Source organism: Apodemus sylvaticus, chromosome 9 (genome assembly GCF_947179515.1).
Source record: "Apodemus sylvaticus chromosome 9, mApoSyl1.1, whole genome shotgun sequence".
In the NCBI taxonomy this organism is placed as follows: domain Eukaryota; kingdom Metazoa; phylum Chordata; class Mammalia; order Rodentia; family Muridae; genus Apodemus; species Apodemus sylvaticus.
Genome location: NC_067480.1, coordinates 110,438,498 through 110,450,400, shown reverse-complemented (window position 1 = coordinate 110,450,400; position 11,903 = coordinate 110,438,498).

Genomic DNA, 11,903 nt, shown 5'->3' with positions numbered 1-11,903 from the left:
CTTATTATTTGGTGAAGAGTTGTCCACATTTCATCTTATCTAGTGTCTTGTTCAAAGTGTGGTCCCTAGACCGTCACATCCTGGGATGTGGCCATGCTCCAGCCCCAGCACATTCCTGCTAGGGCCCACTTTGAGGAGCCATGAAGCTGATTTGTTTACACAGAAAACTTTAGCAACCACTGGTCTGGTGAGTGTAGTTTATATTGTTTTATGGGGTAAAATCTCAGGGAAATTAGCTGAAAGTAAATCTGCTCAGTTAACATGTGCTGTGTTCTTTAAATTCTTTTGTGTAAGGTCCCTAACTCTGCCTGAAGTATCAGGTTGAGCCACATCAATTTGCCCCTCTATAAGTGAAGATTACCTCCGTATAGTTTACTCCATATAGTTGTGTGGAAACTTGCTTTACAGACATGGAGTGTTTGTGAAGGGAGCTTACCCACCCACCCACCCCCAACATTCCAGCCACAGATAGATGCCATGGAACTGTATGTTTCCAAAGGCATGGCTTTCCCACCGAGCAGAAGGCACACAGCTCAGTCTAGAGAGACAAGTAAAAGATGAGGACCAGGGATCCATGTTTGGAAGGCTTCAACCATGAGCTGAGCAGCATGAAGAGTGATGTGGTAGCTAAATCCTTCCTATAGCCCACCAAAGGAGCAAGATAACGCTTGTTCTAGATCTGGATATATGCCTGATTTTCCCCCTACACACACCTGACACACGGGGTTGAGAATCACTGGATAGAGAAGGGAATGGGGTTGGGGTGAAGCAAGAAGCACCCAGTCTTAGCTGAGGAGTAACTGCTGATTGGTAGGAGGCCACTGGAAGTGGGGATGGAGAATCTTTCTCTAACAGTATAACCCCCAGTAGGTGCACCACCACCTCACTGCCTTGTACCCAAGAGTATTTGGGCAATACAAATAGGAGAACAGTTAGTTGGTTGGGTAGAGAGGTGGAGATCCCTGAGAGAAGTCATAGGAGGAGTGAATGCAATTTAAAAAATACACTTGAAATTCTCAAAGGATAATGAAAATATTTTAAAATAAATGATTGCTATTTTGTCAAAACATGGACCAATGATAGAAGGTAATTCTAGATTTCAATAGTGGAAAAACTATTTTTATCTGTCAACTGAAACCCCTCTATCTTGATGAATAAAAATCCCTTCTTTGAGGAGAACTGCTTGGCAGAGAATGATTTGACTCTCTGCTTTGGAGATAAGGCTGCCACCATCTTCTCTCTGGAGACTGAGCAGGTGAATACAGCCAGGAGCACAGGGAACACAGGAGCAGCAGAGCAGTTCAGACAGAGTCAGTCCAGGCTCCTCCTCCACCCAGGAGCTGGGCAGTACCACAGCACTCTGTGCCAGGGAAGAGCCAGTAACACAGGGGTGCTGAGACAGGCTTGCAGGCCCATAGGAGGGACAAGCACCATCCAGAGACAGCAGGACCAATTAACACAAGAGATAACCAGATGTCGTAAGGCAAATGTAGGAACATTATCAACAGAAATCAAGATAACATGGCACCATCCGAACTCAATTCTCCCATGATAGCAAGTCCTGGATGTCCCAACACTTTGGAAAAGCAAGATTTGGATTTAAAATCACAGCTCATGATGTTGATGGGGTCTTCAAGAAAGACATAAACTCCCTTAAAGAAATACAAAAGAACACATTTAAACAGGTAGAAGCCCTTAAAGAATGAAAGGAAAGCAGAATAAAACAGGTGAAGGAATTGAACAAAACCATCCAGAATCTAAAAATGGAGGTAGAAACAATAAAGAAATCACAAAACAACAACAACCCTAGGAAACAACCCTAGACATAGAAAACCTAGGAAAGAAGTCAGGAGACCTGGATACAAGTATCAACAATGGAATACAAGAGATAGAAGAAAGAATCTCAAGTGCTGAAGATATCATAGAAAGCATTGGAACAACAGTCAAAGAAAATGAAAAATGCAAACCCACCTAATCCAAAACATCCAGGAAATCCAGGACACAATGAGAAGACCAAATCTAAGGATTATAGGTTTAGAAGAGAGTGAAGATTTCCAAATTAAAGGGCCAGTAAATGTCTTCAACAAAATTATAGAAGTAAACTTCCCTAACCTAAAGAGATGTCCATGAATATACAAGAAGACTATAGAACTCCAAATAGTTTGGACTAGAAGAGAAATTCCTCCCATCACATAATAATTAAAATGCCAAATGCACTAAACAAAGAAAGAATATTAAAAGCAATAAGGGAAAAATATCAAGTAACATATAGAGGCAGACCTATCAGAATTACACCAGACTTCTCGCCAGAGACTATAAAAGTGAGAAGATCGTGGGCAGATGTCATACAGGCCCTAAAGGAACACAAATGCCAACCCAGGCTATATACCCACCCAGCAAAACTCTCAATTACCATAGATGGAGAAACCAAGGTATTCCACGACAAAAGCAAATTTATACAGTATCTTTCCACAAATCCAGCCCTTCAATGGATAGCAAATGGAAAACACCAACAAAAGGAGGGAAACTACACACTAGAAAAAGCAAAAAATTAATCTTATTTTAACAAACCAAAAAGAGAGACACACATAAAGCCACCTCTAATAACAAAAAGAACAGGAACCATCAATCACTGTAATATCTTTTAATATCAATGGACTCAATTCTCCAATAAAAAGACATAGACTAACAGACTGGATACATGTGCAGGACCCAACATTTTGCTGCATACAGGAAACTCACCTCAGGCACAAAGACAGACACCACCTCAGAGTAAAAGGCTGGAAAACAATTTTCCAAACAAATGACCCCAAGGAAAAAGTTTGTGTAGCCATTCTAATAGTGAATAAAATTGACTTCCAACCTAAAGTAATCAAAAAAGATAATGAAGGACACTTTATACTCATCAAAGGAAAAATCTACCAAGATGAACTCTCAATTCTAAACATATATGCTCCAAATACAAGGGCACCCACATTCATAAAAGAAACTTTACTAATGTTAAAGCACACATTGCACCCCACACAATAATAATGGGAGACTTCATCACCCCACTCTTATCAATGGACAGATCAGGAGAATACAAATTAAACAGAGGAACAGTAAAACCTATCAGAAGTTATGAACCAAATAGATTTAACAGATATCTATAGAATATTTTATCCTAAAACCAAAGAATATATGTTCTTCTCAGCACCTCACAGTACCTTCTCCAAAACTGACCATACACAAAACAGACCTCAGCAGATATAAGAAAATTGAAATAATTCCATTCACATTATCAGATGACCACAGACTAAGGCTGATCTTCAATAACAACAAAAACAACATAAAGCCCACATACACATGGAAACTGAACAACATTCTACTCAATGATAACTTGGTTAAGGAAGAAATAAAGAAATTAAAGACTTTCTAGAATTTAATGAAAATGAAGGCACAACATGCTTAAACTTATGGAACACAATGAAAACAATGCTAAGAAGAAAACTCATAGCTCTGAGTGCCTCCAAAAAGAAACTGGAAAGATAATACACTAATGGCTTTACAGCACACTTGAAGGCTCTTCAACAAAAAGAAGCAAATGCACCCAAAAGGAGTAGAAGACAGGAAATAACCAAACTCAGAGCTGAAATCAATGAAGTAAAAACAAAAAGAACTATACAATCAACCAAACTAGGAGCTGGTTCTTTGAAAAAACCAACAAGATAGATAAACTCTTAGCCAAACTAACCAGAGGGCACAGAGATGGTATCCAAATCAGCAAAATCAGAAATGAAAAGGGAATCATAACAACAGACACTGAGGAAATCCAAAAAATCATCAGATCCTAATACAAAAACCTATACTCAACAAAACTTGAAAATCTAGATGAAATGGACAATTTTCTAGACAGATACCAGGTACCAAAGTTAAATCAGGATCAGATAAATGATCTAAACAATCCCATAATCCCTAAAGAAATAGGAGCTGTCATTAATAGTCTCCTAACCAAAAAAAGCCCAGGACCAGGTGGGCTCAGTGCAGAGTTCTATCAGACGTTTCAAAGAACTAATACCAATACTCTTCAAACTATTCCACAAAATAGCAACAGATGGAACACTACCCAAGCCACAATTACTCTGAAACCTAAACCACACAAAAACCCAACAAAGAAAGAGAACTTTAGATCAATTTCCCTTATGAATATCAATGCAAAAACATTCAATAAAATTCTTGCCAACCAAATCCAAGAACACATCAAAATGATCATCCACCATGATCAAGTAGTCTTCATCCCAGGGATGCAGGGATAGTTCAATATATGGAAATCCATCAATGTAATCCACTACACAAACAAACTGAAAAAAAAGACCACATGGCCATTTTATTAGATGATGAGAAAGCATTTGACAAAATCCAACACCACTTCATGATAAAAGTCTTGAAAATATCAGGAATTCAAGGCTAAACATAGTAAAAGCAATATACAGCAAACCAGTAGCCAACATCAAACTAAATGGAGAGAATCTTGAAGCAACCCCACTGAAATCAGGGACTAGACAAGGCTGTCCACTCTCTCCCTTCCTGTTCAATATAGTACTGGAAGTTTTATCCAGAGCAATTAGACAACAAAAGGAGGTCAAAGGGATTCAAATTGGAAAGGAAGAAGTCAAACTATCACTATTTGCAGATGATATGATAGTATACTTAAGTGGCCCCAAAAATTCCACCAGAGAACTCCTTAACCTGATAAACAACTTCAGCAAAATGGCTGAATATAAAAGTAATTCAAACAAATCAGTAGCCTTCCTATACTCAAAGGATAAAGAGGCTGAGAAAGAAATTTGGGAAATGATGGCCTTTACAATAGCCACAAATATATACCTTGGTGTGACTCTAACCAAGCAAGTGAAAGATCTGTACGACATTCAAGTCTCTGAAGAAAGAAATTAAAGATGATCTCAGAACATGGATAGATCTCCCATGACTTGGCAGGCTAATAGAGTAAAAATGGCCATCTTGCCTAAAATAATCTATAGATTTAATGCAATCCCCATCAAAATTCCAACTCAATTCTTCATAGAGTTAGAAAAAACAATTTTCAAATTTATCTGGAATAACAAAAAACCCAGGATAGAGAAAACTATTTTCAACAATAGAAGAACTTCTGGAAGAATCACCATCCCTGACCTCAAGCTATATTACAGAGCAATAGTGATAAACACTGCATGGTATTGGTACAGTGACAGGCAGGCAGATCAATGGAAAAGAATTGAAGACCCAGAAATGAATTGATGACCCTCATACTTATGGTCACTTAATCTTTGACAAAGGAGCTAAAACCATCCAGTGGAAAAAGAACAGCAGTTTCAATAAATGGTGCTGGGTCAACTGGCAGTCAAAATGTAGAAGGATGCAAATTGATCCATTCTTATCTCCCTGTCCAAACTTCAAGTCCAAGTGGATCAAGGACCTCCACATAAAACCAGATACACTGAATCTAATCTAAGAGAAAGCGAGGAAGAACCTGAAGCACATGGGCTCAGGGGAAACTTTCCTGAACAGAACACTAATAGCTTATGCTCTAAGATCAAGAATTGACAAATGGGACCTCACAAAATGCAGATATTCTGGAAGGCAAAGGACACTGTCAATAGGACAAAACAGCAACCAACAGATTGGGAAAAGATCTTTACCAATCCTACAACCAATAGAGGGCTAATATCCAACATATACATAGAACTCAAGAAGTTAGACACCACAGAAACAAATAACCCTATTTAAAAAAAATGGGATATAGAGCTAAACAATGAATTCTCAACTGAGGAATACTGGATGGCTAAGAAACACCTAAAGAAATGTTCAACATCCTTAATCATCAGGGAAATGCAAATCAAAAAAACCCTGAGATTCCACCAGTCAGAATGGCTAGGGTCAAAAACTTAGGGGGCAGCAGATGCTGGAGAAGATGTGGAGAAAGAGGAACACTCCTCCATTGCTGGTGGGATTGCAAACTGGTAAAACCACTCTGGAAATCTGTTTGGCGGTTCCTCAGAAAATTGGACATAGCACTAGCTGAGGACCCAGCTATACCACTCCTGGTCATATACCCAAAAGATGCTCCAACATGTAATAAGGACACATGCTCCACTATGTTCATAGCAGCCTTATAATAACCAGAAGCTAGAAAGAACCCAGATGCCCCTCAACAGAGGAATATATAAAGAAAATGTGGTACATTTACACAATGGAGTACTATTCAGCTATTAAAAACAATGAATTCATGAAATTCTTAGGCAAATGGATGTAACTAGAAAGTATCATCCTGAGTGAGACAACCCAATCACAAAAGAACACACTAGCTAATGAGTGGAAATTAGCCCAGAAGCTTGGAATATCCAAGATACAACTTACAGACCACATGAAGCTCAAGATGAATACCAAAGTGTAGATACTTTGATCCTTATCGGAAAGTAGATCAAAATACCCATGGCTCACAGCCAACCAATAGAATGAGCATAAGGTCCCCAATGGAGCAGCTAGAGAGTAGACCCAAGGAGCTAAAGAGGTTTGCAACTCCACAGGAGGAACAATAATATGTAACAACAAGTACTCCCAGAGTTCCCAGGGACTAAACCACCAACCAAAGACTACACATGGAGAGACCCATAGCTACAGCTACATATGTAGCAGAAAATGGCCATTTCAGACAACAATGAGAGGAGAGGCCATCGGTGCTGTGATGGCTTGATTCCTCAGAACAGGGGAATGCAAGTCAGGAAATTGGTGTGGGGTGGGGATGGGGGAGAGGTGAGCAGGAGGAGGGGGGAGGGTATAGGGGGTTTTCAGAGGTGTAACCTGGAAAGAGGATGCCATTTGAAATGTAAATAAAGTAAATATATAATAATAATGATTATGATGATGATGATGATAATAATAATAATAATAATAATAATAATAATCCCTTATTCTATGCAGACACTGAAGGAAAAAAATTACAATTGAAATGAAAGGTGGCAATTGGAGACATGGGTGGGGTCAGTTCAGAGGTCAGAGGTCAGGGGTCACCTCTCTTCAGTCTTGTCTAGGACTCACTGCTATGTGCCCTATGTGCCCACAAGCAATTGGTTTATTCTAAGAACCAAAGGATATTTCTGGAACTATATCGAGTATCAAATCTTATACAACCTGTCCCCCTCCTCACTGCTCTATACAGATATCAAATTTTTCATCTTCACAACCATAATGCTTCAAGTTTGAGGCACTAAAGCAAACGCAGGGTGGCGGTCTCTATCCTGCTTCACAACGTTACTAACAGGTTTATTCTTCTGTCCCAAGTTAAGAGCATTCACTAACAGGCTAACAGCAAGCACTTCCTAGCCTCCTTTTGGCAGATCTAAACTGCACCCTCTGAGTGGTGGGACCTAGAGGAACATAAACAATGTATGCCTGTGCAGGTGATGGAGTAGCTGCTAAGTCCTAGTATATGAGGAGCAAGCAGGGTTACCATGGAGACAAGCACGGAGCAGCCCAGGACAGCTGCCCATCACTCTGCCCACAATTGTGTGCATTTAAAACTCATGTATTATTTATTTCTATAATTTTCACTTACTGTGTTTCATATCTTGGGCAGAAAAAAAAATCTGAAATTACACGAAGAGAGATTTCAGTTATTTAAGGAGGGGACAACTATATTCCATTCTAAATTGTTGACGTTTGAGGCCATGAATTGTTTGGTGTGGTGGCTTGACTAACTAAACCTGTCCCAAATCTAGTTGTTGAAAGAAAACTTTTATGAAATGCGCAAGCTAAATCTGCTAGTGCCATGTCTGGTTGTGATTTTGCTATCACCAGGAACATTTATCCCTAATGCCAGTTTGTTCTTTGCGGCTGAACACTGATCCTGGTTTAGGCACTGCCAGTCAGTGGTGTCCCTGATAGGGTGACTGTTCTTCAGTCACTGTCAGAGTACTTTTATGGGACCCTCTCTTTGGAATGGAGGGCACACTCAGTGTGCCAAGCAGTACCTGCATTGGAAACTTTCTAACCAAGCATAAGCACTTAGAGATGCCCTGGGATAAAGGAAGAAGCAGCTGGTCGCATGGTATGTTAGTCACATGTCCCATGCCATGCACTGATAAAAACATATAAATTGGTAGGTTCATATAAGACTTCATAAACTCTGAAAATCACTTGAGGAGACAATAGTTGCCATTGACTGGAGGGTAGGCAGTATTAGGTAGGTAGCATACTCAGGAGCAGGCTGAGTCCTTTAGTAGGATCACTTTATTCATAAAATTGAGGCATCTCATGTTATTCCTATAATGTCATATTCAAGGTTTTTAGTATTCTAAAATTGCAGCCCTCACGACCTGTCCGGTGCAAACAAGAGTCAAATCGACACACTAAATCCTGGGGTTTCTTGGAGTGCTCTGGTGCACCAATTTCCCATGACATCGTTTGCTCCAGAGATGGATGTGATGTTTTTCATCGAAACAGGAATTTTTTTCTTAAACAGTGTACATGTACAAAAGATCTGTTTGGCAAGCAGTTGACCTAGATGCAAAGACCTTGTCAAATTGCAAAAATGAGGAAAAATTAAAAGAGTTGTATGCCAGTCTAACATGAATTAAAATTTCAGAACTGAAAATAGTCACATCCCTGTAAATGCAGAATCACAGTAAGTACAGCCATGATGAGAGAGAGCTGAAGGCAGAGGTTCTGCTTCCTGATGTTGAGGTCCTGCAATGCAGCTCCTCATGTTGTGGTGACCCCCCAGACATGAAATTATTTTCATTGCTACTTCATAACTCTAATTTTGCTACTGTTATGAATCTCAATGGAAATATCTGATATGCAGGATATCTGGTATGTGATGCTGTAAAAGAATCCCATCAACCCCCAAAGGATTGCAACCTTAAGGTCAAGAACCACTGGTCTACAATAAGGATTTAAGCAATGGTCTTCTTGAACAACAGAAGCAAATGGAACTTCTTTGGAACTGTATGTATTCACATGGGTTCTTTAAGGGTGGGTGCATTCCAGTTCATGTTCAGTTACAGTCATATTGTAAGAAAGTAGACCCACTTGGGGATGTGGTTACCCCAAGTCCTTAGAGCACACATGTGGAGTGTTAAAATGGTGGCCAGGCTGGGCTCCAGGTGTGCTCAGCTTGCACATTGATACAAAGTGAAACAGAAAAAGACCTTTGAAGCTGCATTAATGTGTTACCTGCTTAGCAAATGTATGTGCATATATGTGTGTGTGTGTTTGTACACTATACACACACATATATATACATATGTATATATGCATATATATATACACATATATGTATATACACACATACATACACAGATACATTCTTCTAGACATGGAATGGATGTAGTACTCTAGGACTCATAGCAGATGTGGTTACAAAGTAAAGCCAGTGAAAAGTCCAGCAAGGATGGGGGAGGGGCTCTACTGTCTTCACTCCTTTCTGAGGAGCTACTGGCAGACTACAGCTTCTGAGAGAGGGAGAGTGTGAGGCTGTGACTACCAGTAGGTTTTCCATGTTCTGATGAATAACCACCCAGCCATGTAATATGCTCAGTTAGCAATACTTGGTTCTAGCAGGTTATCAGATATGAACAAGAGGAGAGATAGGAAGAATTGGGAAGAGTATTTTTTGTTGAAGGGATATAGAGTTAGAGGGGAAATTTAAGAGGTGTATACAATCACATTTTATTATATGCATGTATAAAATTCTCAACAATTAAAGCAATTATACTGAAACAAGAAGAGAAAACAAAACAAAAGCCTGGGTCATCAGTCGGCGTCCTAAGTTTGCTTTTTTGGCAAGGTGGGGGCTGTGCACAGTTCACATCTCCTTGCTTACTGTGTCTGCATCTGCATTTCCAAGACACTTGCTATGAAAGATGCAAAAGAAAAAACAAAACAACACAAAAGCCTGGTGTTGGTGTTCCATGTCCTTAATCCCAGCACTCAGAGATAGGAGAAGGCAGATCTCTTTGAGTTTGAGGGCAGCAGCATCTACAGAGTGAGTTCCAGGACAGCCAGAACTACACAGAGGAACCCTGTCTCGAAAAACCCAAAAAGCAGCATTCACCTCTGCTGAACACACTTAGATTGGTTTATCCGGCCATTTTCCCCTGAACACAGCGAGTACACTTGAAGGAGCATGAGCATTTGACATGTTAGGGGGTCATCTCAAGATCAATAAATATACAGAGGACATGCTTGACTTCTGTGTGAACTGTAGCATTTTATACAAGGGACTTGGGTCTCTGAAGATTTTCATGTCCTTAAGGGGCCCCAAAGTTCATGCCTTTGTGGTGTTCAGGGCTTGTAGATAGTGCCATCTGTCACTTCTAGACAACGCTGTATTAGTGATGTGCACTTGAACTGGTACTAATGCTACTGTTCTTACAACCAGTGATGATATGCTAGTTTTAACCCAAATGCAGAATGTGGGAAGGCATGATGACTTCCAGGCTACAAACCCTCACTACACAGAAACGGAGTAATGAAATTCCATCCCAGACATTTGGAGGCATATACAGTTTCAAAAGTATTTGATCTGCTGGGCGGTGGTGGCGCACGCCTGTAATCCCAGCACTCTGGGAGGCAGAGGCAGGCGGATTTCTGAGTTCGAGGCCAGCCTGGTCTACAGAGTGAGTTCCAGGACAGCCAGGGCTACACAGAGAAACCCTGTCTTGAAAAAAACCAAATCAAAAAAAAAAAAAAAAATCAAAAGTATTTGATCTGGTGCCAGGTCTTCATCAATCCTGAGAGGGTTGACTCTGCTCTCACATCCAGAGCAGGTCACAGTGTCTTACAATGGACAGGGAGCTCTCAAAATTCTCCAGGAATTAGAGAGTTTTCACTGGTCCAGGTGGTGTTTGGACAAGAGGACTTATTTACCAAGGACGAAGGCTCATTCTGTACTTCAGAAGTTTACAGTGTTACTGTTCCTGAGAAGTTTAGTGAAGTTCTTGTCTATATTATCCTTTTCTATTGTGACTGGAATCAAGTAATTATCAAAAGAAGCAACAACAGAGAAAGGGCTAATATCAAATTAAAAATTAACTCATAATTAAAATAAAACTACTTGGGTATTCCTTTTCTAAAATTCATGTCATTACTCATACATAATATGATGTTTTCCTTAGTAAAAGCTGAATTTAGGTCAATTTAGCCTGAAATGTCACAACATGTTTCTTCCTTCAGTTTTAGAAAGTTATTATTCTTTATACTATTTATTAATATAGAAACCAGTAAAATTATATGAAGGTTATTTTCAACATCTTCCTTGCTAGAAGTCATAAATTATTAGTAGTATGCACAATGATGATGTATTTTGGAAAATAAACATCATAGCATTTTGCAAATTCTATTTCTAGAGTAAAAATACCTATAAAAGTTTTGATTTCATCTCAGAAGGAATACATGGTTTATAAAAAGTATAGTCATTTACAATGGAGACTGATTGTTTTGGCACAGGGCTCTAAGCGTATAGCTTTCCAATTGTGTTTTATATGGTTTCCCACGAATCCATCTTGGACTTCTGGGGTAGGACATGCTCTGACTGTGCATTATTTTCAAGCTCACCTGATGGCCTAGCAGCCTCTCAAGACAAAAACACAGGGAAAGCTGTGTTAACTGTAGTGGCGAAGGGGCCACAGAGCTGCTCCCATACTCCCCTAAGCTCTTACCCTTGTCCTGGCTAAGTTTGTTGTCAATTTGACACAACCTAGAGTCATCTGGGAAGAAGGAATCTCAATTGAGGAATTGTCTGGATCAGATTGGCCTGTGGCCAGCCATGTCTAAGAAGATGGTTATTTCATCTTATGCTTCTGGGTCACAGTCCATCCCCAAGGGCAGTCAGGGCAAGAACTGAAGCAAAAGCCAGGGGAGGA